The sequence below is a fragment of the Rousettus aegyptiacus genome, unplaced genomic scaffold, assembly GCF_014176215.1.
Source record: "Rousettus aegyptiacus isolate mRouAeg1 unplaced genomic scaffold, mRouAeg1.p scaffold_m13_p_7, whole genome shotgun sequence".
In the NCBI taxonomy this organism is placed as follows: Eukaryota; Metazoa; Chordata; class Mammalia; order Chiroptera; family Pteropodidae; genus Rousettus; species Rousettus aegyptiacus.
The window spans coordinates 9,517,309-9,526,892 of NW_023416310.1; the positions used below are offsets into that span (position 1 = coordinate 9,517,309).

A 9,584-nucleotide genomic window follows, 5' to 3' on the forward strand; every position below is an offset into this window, starting at 1 on the left:
TTTTGTCCTCAAGTCTTCATAAGAGGACACGGTACTTGGAAGGTCACAGAGATTATTGGGATTTCCGGAACATACCTCATCTAAAGCACATGAACATGTTAGGGCACAATGTGATTGTCTGATGCACTTTGGGCAGCGCTGATAGGCAGAGAAAATGACATGCCTAGCGGGAAATACCAACAGGGAAGGACATCGCCCAGAGGAAGTGCCTATTTCTTCCAAAGTGAGCAGAGAGTATAGGGAGGCCCCAGGAACAAGACACATCAGGATAGACTCTGCTGTGGCCACTTGAGAACCCCCCACCCACCCCACCTCACCTCTAGCTATAGACACACACACACACACTTTCCCCAAGGAGCACTCAGGCCTTGACCTGTGGTTGACAGGAAGTTCCAGATTCATGCCTTTCCATGACAAGGTCAGGGGTGTCATTATCAGAGGAATGAAGTGATGCTCCAACACTGTATTTCACGGTGACACAGTAATTCGTGCATTCGTTCACTCATTCACGTTTTCAGCGTGCCCATGCTCTGAGTTCGGCTAGGGATCCAAACGCCATTAGAATCTAGACCCTGAGCTCAAGCAGCTTCCGATCTGCCTTTGCACATCATCCGCCTTTGAGAGAAGCGGGAAGAAAGCAGACAAATCCCCTGGCTGTCTGTTGTCCGCCTGAAAAGTCAGCCCCATGCTTCACCCAGGGCAGTCCCCGTGCTCTGCCAGAATGCACGGCGGCTACCCGTCTGCCCCCAATGCCCTGCCTGTGACCCCGGGCCTGACCTGGGGCTGACCGTACTTATTAAAGAAGAGGGGTCATTTACCCCATTCTTGCCACACGTTGGCCCATTATGGGCCGAAACTGAATTACATGTAATGTTGTTTTACAAGACGAGCAAGTGTCAAGGAGCGATGGAGTGGTTGCCACACCAATTCTGACACAGGCCGCAAAGGAAGGGCCTTGGGAGCCCTCCTGGTGTGGCCACTCCAGCTGCTGCCCAGGGTGCCTCGTTCACAGCCCAATGTAAGTTCTCGTGTTTTCACCGTGGTCTCCCCAGAATTCCACCTGCCTTGAAGAACCGTTCCATTTCAACACCCTTCACCTTTTCTCTCTGCTCCCTTAGAAAAATGCAAACTCGAAAATTTAAATTGCATTTTTACATGAAGGGTGAGACATTTTTCCCATCCAAGAGAGGGATGTGGAGGGAGACAGAGAGATTCCTTCCTCCATCTCGAGCTAAGAGTAAGATCTGGGACTTCCGCAAAGGTATGACTCTTAGAAACTGATTAATTTTTAGATCTTAAAAAGCCATACGGTCTCTTTAAAGAGCAATGAAAGCCTGATTCTAGTTGTTAAATTTTATGTTGTGTGTAATGTTGTAATTGATGTCAAACCTTTCACATTTTCTTACCGCTGACATTGGACAGTGTACTCCACTCAAGGGCTCAGTTACAGGAGTCGAGATTAAGTAACCTAACCAGGAAATAAGGGCGGAATGAAATTTTATTACATGGAATTGAGAAGTTCAAATGCAAAATAATTAAGTCGAAGCCAAATATAGCCATTCTCTCTCCCATCAGTTTATTTTGGTGGATAATTGGCTGTATTAGGTATTTCACTGAGCTGCATATAAAACTTTATTGCCCTTGTAAAGTGCATGCTGTGAATTCTGATGCTTCTGTGTGTTTGGGGGAACATAATTGTTCCCTTTGCAGACTAGCACTGCTTACCTAGATCCTGAAACCAAACTAGGCTTCCAGGACAACTGCTGCTGAAAGCCCTCCACGCTAGGACGTGCGCGAAAAGCTCAGATCTGCTCTGAAGAGAGGCTGCCACGTAGCAATTGGGAAAACAGACCTCAGAGCACGTGAGATGAACAGACCAAGCGAGACACCCACCCCATTTGATACGGGCTCGGCCAAGTCACTGCTGAGGTCAAGGTTTCTGTGTTTGAGCGTTCAGTAGTAAGGAAGCCAGCAGATCCCAGTGCTGCGGCAAATCCATTCTGTTTTGATGTGGGGGTCTTTGGCGAGGTGGTCTTACCACTCCCCTCCAGCCTCCTCAGAAATGTGGGCTGTTTGTGTACTGCTGAGGGCCCACTTTACTAGATGCCCAATACCATAAAGACAACATGGAATTGACCTAATTAGGATCCTTTTCTGGGAAAAAAAAACAATATGTGGCTACATACGGTTTCAGTTAGGTTCGAGAAGCTTTCTTAGTCTTTCGACTCCAACAATGTGCCTGAATCCCGTTCAGCGACTGTTTTTACAAGGAGATTTCACAATGTATTCCCCCAGGTAACCCGCTGTGTACTTGCTCCTCTGCCTGCCCCTCCCCTGCCCTTCCAGCAGCTTCCCAGTGCCGTTTATAAGGCCTCTAAAACCCCGCCTGTTAGATTCTCATACCGCAGAACTCACCACCGCAGGAGAGCTTAGTCACCTGGGAAAATCATTCCCTCACTCCACACGTACTCCCTGAGCCTCTATTCCCTGGAAACAATTTTTCTAGGTATCGGGGACATGATGAGAAACCAAACAGGATGCCCAACAGCTTACAGTGAAAAGCAGCATTTTGCATCCGGGTTCTGTACACTCCAGGGATCTCCGAATGCCCCAAAATGGAATGCGAAATTGCATAGTTGCGTACTTTTCTAGGCAAAGGGTCTAGATGTTAGCAGACTCTCCAAGGGCTCTGTGGCTCTCACACACACACACAAAAGTTAGAAACTACTGCTTTAGCAGGAAAATTGGACTCGTACATAATTATAATTGTCACACACGAAGAGATTTTATGAGAGAAGTGTGTCGCTAGCACATTTCCAAGCTCCCACATCGACATTGGTTGAATTTACACCAAGTGCAATGGGAGTTAGAAAAAGTGGGAACTATTATTTATGCCAGGGGTGAGGTGGGAAGGGGAATATTAATAGATGTGTTAGAAGGAGGTCAGGCTTGAACAGGTTTTTGAGGGATGGGGGGGAGCGAGCCAGGAGTCCTTCTTCTTCGTGGAGGCGTGATGAACGTGGGGAAGAGTGGAGATGCGAAGGCGTGAGATGAGTTCAAGGAAAGGTAAAAGTCCGGGGTGCCCGGCTCGAGAGGAAACTACACAGATGACCGGACCCAGCCTGCCCTGAGGAGCTGTGCCAGGCCCGGAGCCACCGCGCCCACCCCTGACATTTGCAAAGCCCGAGGCTAGAATACAAAAGAAGCCCTCTCGCCCTCGTATACATATCTAACACGATTCCATGAATCACTCCAACAAACCGTTTAATAAATAAATTCTCTCCTCCTGCCTTGACAAGTATCTCCTCGGGACAACCTGGATGGCCAGCTTCCAGTTGGAATTTTCAGACTCTTTGGCGCTCTGCCCGAGAACTCGGCGGCGTACGGAAAGCCAGCCCCTGGCCTCCAGCCCTTGGCCGGCCCACCTTGCTTCCCACCCCTGGTCAATAACCTCAGTCAGTGACCCACACAAACTCTACCTGCTCCTCCACAAGCAACCACGCCGTGGCTCTCCCTGGAGCCTAGGGGTACACATCTCAGCCCTCAGGTTTGTCACCCCAAGAGAAGCCCACATGAGTCCTGGAGACAGGCTCATGACCTCTGATGGTAGGGAGTTCTGATGTCTCAGGGACCAAAAGCATTGAAGGGGGAAGCAGGACACAGGTTTGAGATGGACGTGATGCATCGACTCGGCCGATTCATCATCGGAGAGGTGCAGAGTCACACAAAGGCCAAGGGGGTCCTATTAAATGCACCACCAGGACAGAATGATACTGTCTCTGGGTCTCCCTGACTTTCTTCCAAGGCCATTGCAGGTGTGATTACAGCCCTGACTTTGATTCTTGGCTCCGTTCCTCACTAGCTGTGCAGCCCTGGGTAGAGCATTTGTCCTCTGAGCCGATCTCCTTATCTGCAGAGAGTATTTACCCAAATACCTTGCTTAGATCTCACAGAAGGGGACAAAGCAGTAGGGTCATAAAGGGCCTTTTGAGTGTCACAGAACATCTGATGTTCTCTGCCTCATTGAAGGAAGGTAGATTCTGAGCGTAGGTGGAGCATGGTACTATAGCCATCTCTTTCTCTCCTAGACCCAGGCCGCAGTGAAGCAAGGAAGGGAAAAATCCTCTTCGCACTGAGTTACATCCTGAGCATGTGGTGGTCCATCAGGAAGGCTCCACTCTGAGTCTTCTCTGCTAGTGTGCCTGGCACGCATCATCCCCCCAACCTAACACTTAGCAGTCTCTCTCCATGCAGGCTGCCTCAGTAAGATCCTTGGGATGGGGAGAGCGGGGATCCCCGAGCCTACACTGTGGATTGGCCCTTGGGAACTGAGTAGGCACGTTCCCCGCCCAGGCAGAGGGGCTCAATTCTAATTTGTCCATCTGTAAACCTCTCAGGACTGGCTGTCCCCTTTTAGACCTTGACTTTCACCCTGAGAGGATCCTCTGTTGCAGGAAATAACTTCCCCAGCTAACCTGGTTGGGGCCGGAGACAGTGGCTCCAGGGGAGAGAAGTGAGCTCTGTGCTGCAGGTCTCCTGGGGGACTGGCAGCCCCCACGAGAGCGCAAGTACTGGGAATGGCTCTCTGGACCACACATCAGAGTTCTCCCTGACGGCACCCAGGGGAAATGGAGCCCATTATCAAGGTCAGAGTCCAAACCAAAAATCTGGGTGCCTATAAAAGGCTCATGGAGAGAGTGAGAGAGGTCTGAGATTCAGAAAGCTGATGCGTAAAGCCGCAGAACAGCTCCCAGCTTTCCAGCAGCCTCGTGAGGACACCGGGGACAGCAAAGCACAGTAAGGACCTGTCGTCTGACCAGGCAGACAGCGGACACAGCTGGGAGTGGAAAAGAGTGTCCTCATTCTTCTCGCTGGATCTGTGGTCATAGGAGGCGGCGGAATTAACCAACACGGAACTTTACTTTCTGTCCTGTTCTACTGCACCAGGGTCGAAATGTCCTCGGATTATTTAACCCCCGCAACCCCCTTGAAAACGTTGCCCGTGAGTGTGGGCATGGGTCCTTTGACACAGAACCTCCTCGCAAGAAGTCTGAACCCCTCAGAACAGGGTTCCTCAGTCCCAGACTATATTTGGGGTCCGCTAACTCCTTGTTGCAGGGCTGTCCTGTGCACTGCAGGACACTTAGCAGCATGTCTGGCCACCACCTTCTAAATGCCCACAACACCCCCACACAGTCACGACAACCAAAGCTGTCTCCAGACATTGCCAAACATCCCCTGGGAGACGGAATAGTCCATGGATGGGAGCCACCGCCTTAGACAAGAGCGGGTGGGAATGAGGATGGCCACAGAAGCTGGCTTGCAGCCCTCAGGGCCTCCTGTGACTGTGGCAAGGTTGCTCAGGGCCTCCCACCTGGCAATGCTCCCAGCAGTGTACGCTAAGGCCAAGGGGAGGGCGAGGAAGAGGCCACGGGAGCTCATCCACTGACAACAACGGGAAGGACACTCACCGAGGGCTTGAACGTTCCCGGCCTGGATCACCCCGTTGATCCCCATGAGGACTCTGTGAGGTAGGCACAAATATCATCCCCAACCTAGAGGAGAGGAACCGGAGACCCGCAACAGATAAAACGGTTTCCTGAAGATCACATGGCTGGCTCGCATCGAAGCTCCGGTTGGGACTCAAGCCAGCTCTGTCCAGAGCCTGCACTTTTCAGCATCAACACAACAACGATCTGAATAGTAAAATGATAACAATCTCCCAGCTGTGGGCTAAGGAAAGACGCGGAACAGAATGGAAAGTGACTTCATGTAGGTGACTTCATCCGATTCTCACCACCCGTCTGTGAGGTAGCCAGGGTCAGCTGGGGGCACCGGGGGAGAAAAAGCCCAGCTCTTCCTTGACCTTGGCCAGGCCGAGCAGGGGAAAGCAGTCAGAATGCAGGCTTCGCTCAGTCGGCCTGGCCGAGACCCGCAGCTTCACCTAAGGGCCCAGCCTTTGGACGGTGTGGGCAGAAAGAGCGACTTGCTCTGGAGAGAGAGCAGTTTTGTCCAGTGTCTGCACGGGACATCCCAGGCGACAAGCCCCACGCCTGGCCAGCCATCCCCATGGTGCCTAGAGATTCCGCACAAGGAAAACGAATACTGAGCATGGGTTCTTTCTTTGTTTTTTGTTTTTTGGGTTTTGTTTGTTCATTCTTTTTTTCTTTTTTCTCTTTTTTTTCTTTTTTCTCTTTTTTTTCTTTTTTCTGCCTTTGAAAAATAAAATGTCAGCAGCTCGGCCCTGCCTCCCAGAAAGGCTTCAATCACATTCCAGGCCTTGTTTACGGTGAGCAGCTCAGGGGTGGAATTTATGGAGGAATCTGGTTTTTTTTTCCTTTCCCGTTGCTTAGAGGGTCTGAAGAGTTCTTAAAAACAAAAGACGACGTTTCAAAAGTACGCATACGGTGTCCCTTTAAAAACACACCCAAGCTTGACATGAATGCTGCCACGACAAGATACTGTACTGATTAATTATTAAGAACACATTTCGTGCGGTTTGACAGCTATGCCAGAGCGATCTGCTTCATAGTGATTAAACCTCAATAAATATGGTTCTAATAATGACCTGGTATTGAATTATCAGACAATGGCAGCCTTAGTAAATCTTAATTAGTTTTGTCTTTTGAGACCTTCATTTAAATTCTGAGTAACACGTATGCCTTTCGAGCCCAGCGAGGGAGGCATGGCTGTCCTCCCAAGGGTGCTGCCTTCGGCCCTCAGCCCCAGCCCTATCCACACTCGGCGTTGGCCAGCCCGAAGGATGGAATGGGGGCGGGGGGGGTACAGCTTTTCTGGGAAGTTTGCATTCCAACTGACAGAGCCAGCCCTTCCTCAAACACCTCTGAGGAAGCAAAGCCTCATCAGGCCAAACAGCTAAACTTTCGGGTGAAAAGAATTATTTCTAAAATGTAGAGCTCTGAGAGTAAAAGAGAAAAAAAGAGGGGGGGGGGGGCTCCTGTGAGCTCGAAGCTCAGAGTGGGAGCTGGAAGAGCAGGCAGACGGATGACGGATGAAGGGGTGATAGGGCCAGCCACCAGGCCCACTGGAGGGAGGCCTCGCAGTAAACAAACTGTCCGGGGCGCGCAGCCTCGCTTCAAAAGGCCTGCAATTACTCGTTTTATTGCTCAGAGTTACAAGATGATGGTATCTCAAAAGAAGGTGACAGCAAGTTAACAGATCCGTCCCTGAGGGTGCCTGGCCCAGACCTAGAGGCTCCCTTCTCCAAACAGAGACGCAGGCACAATTAGGCGCTTTCCAAATGTGGCGTGTCTCTGCTGTGGGGACCCGGTGGAAGGCCCGTCCAGCCGATGCACCCCCCACCTCCGTGCACATTTTGGTACTAATTAACTCCTAATTTGGGAAGAGGGAAAGAGGGCGTCTCTTTCAAGAATTTCTTCCTCCGGAGATGGCATCTCTGAGTAGCAGCATTTGGCAGTAAAACCCAACAAATGTCAGAGCAGAGTGGCCGCAGGGCTCGGGGATTTACAACCGGGTTCCGGAATGCTGTTAGGGCCATGGCCAGAGACTGACTCCAGATTGGGATGGATTTGGGGGGTAATTAGGCAAAGCCAATGAGCCCTGTCCAAGGAGGCAAGAGGCCTGGGTCCCATCTCTGCCCTTAACTTGTGTGATCTTGGGCAAGTTCCTTCTCCTTCCTGGGACTCAAGTCACTATCCAAAATAAAAGTGTGAGATTTGTGATCCCTGAGGCCACTTTCAGCACACAGAGTCTGAGATTTTAAGATTCTAAAGCTTAGCAGACATTTCCCCAATAAACACGCACACTCTAAAATAAAAGGCAGCGAGTGGATGAATTACAGGATACAGGACACGATCGTGACAAAGCGACCCTGCTTTCATCCTTGCAGCGTTCAGCATCAGTGAGAACTCATTCTCCCTCACAGTAAGCACCCCTCAGGGTGGAAGAAGGAGAAGGATCACCACCCATCCTCAGAATGGCCGAGGGTTTCTCAACCCAGGCACACAGATCATCCCTAAAAGATCATGCATCTGTTCTTCAGAGGAAAGTCCCCGGAACCTTTCTGTCTGGTCTTCTCCACCCAGAACGGGGAGGCTCGGGGTCCAGCGGTGAGAGGCACATCCCGCTGGGTGTCCGCGATGCGGGAAGTCTCGCTCTTTTGCTTCGCTTGAGGACAGCGTGGGACCAGCGCCCTGGCATCCTGGCACGAAGCGGCTCGTGTCTGTCTAGTCCCACTTTACAAGGGCATTTGCCCTTGGGAAGGTTCGGACACCTGCTCCCGCAGCTGCCACAGAATCAGAGAAAGAACTGTACTTCCTCTAGGAGCCAAGACCTGAGAATTTGAAAATGCCGAACTGACTCGGGGGTAAATGACGCTTTCACAGATATATAATTTTGTTTTTTTCTACTCTTTCCCTTTGTTTTCTTTGTTATTAAGAATAACGCTTGTCTCTCCTATAACAGTTCGTGTTCCCTGAGAGCTACTACACAACACTATACAAATACGAATACTTTTCACTTTGCAGCATTCCACTGTACATTGTTGATGGCTGTTGGACATCTCTGTCCCCTACAGCAGCAAGAAGTCTGCCTGTCTCGGTGAATGATCCCTCCTCTAGCCCCAGCGCAATTCCAGCCATGTAACGGCGCTGGATGAATTGCCGCATCCCGGAATCCAGGCTATCGATGCGAAGGGAGCTCTGAGAAGGCGCATCGGAAACAGAGACGTGTAGGAAGGCGTCCTGGGAGCTGGCGTAGGGTTGGATTTTAAAAACCAGCAGCGTTGGGAGAGGCAGAGGACGGCCTCAGATACCCCACCGCGCCTTCGGCCCCTTCAGACGATGTCTTTCTTTCTCATGAGGATGCGGATGTTGGTTGGCTGGCCACAGCGTGGTCAGTTGGAAGACGCCACCTACAGGTGAATGAAGGAACTACCAGGACAGAGTAGGTCTGCCAAAGCCGGCTTGAAAAAAGTTTACTCCTTCCTTTTTATTTATTTATTTATTTGTTTGTTTGTTTGTTTGTTTGTTTATATTTAGGCGAGCCAACCCTTGGTCAACCTCACAGATTTCAAGGATCTTGTCAGCTTACAATCCCTTATTTTTTTTATTTCTATTTTTTACGCCCATAGCACCTGGTCTTCCTAGGTGATCTCCCATCCAAGTACTAACCAGGCCCGACCCTGCTTAACTTCCAAGATCAGACAGGATCAGGCTTGTTCAGGGTAGCGTGGCCCTAGACTAACCTTTTCTTTAAAAAAAAAAAAGTTATTAAATCGATTGGGGTGACATTGGCTAATTAAATCATATAAGTGTCCAGTGTACAATTCTGTCATACGTCATCTGTATCTTACATTGCGCGCTCACCACCCAAGTCAAGTCCCCTTCTGTCACCTTAATGGTGATAGTGCTCGCCGATGGAGATGCTTAGAGCCCGGGTTCCGACTTCCACTAAAAGCTGCCACGTGCACCCCCTTTGATCGCTCCTGGCCACACCAGCTCACTCTTCACTGAGACGCCTTTTTTCCCCCCAAACCTCTAAATAAAACTTACGACTCTCGCCAAATGTTTCCTCCACCAAGTAGTATTTAGTAACATGAGTGC

The 9,584-nt window shown here is 50.3% G+C and overlaps 1 pseudogene; it reads right to left on the reverse strand.

Annotated features, from left to right (window-relative positions):
- Positions 1 to 9,103: 9,103 nt before the first annotated feature.
- LOC118606179 lies at positions 9,104 to 9,222 on the reverse strand (annotated as a pseudogene).
- Between the last annotated feature and the right edge of the window lie 362 nt (positions 9,223 to 9,584).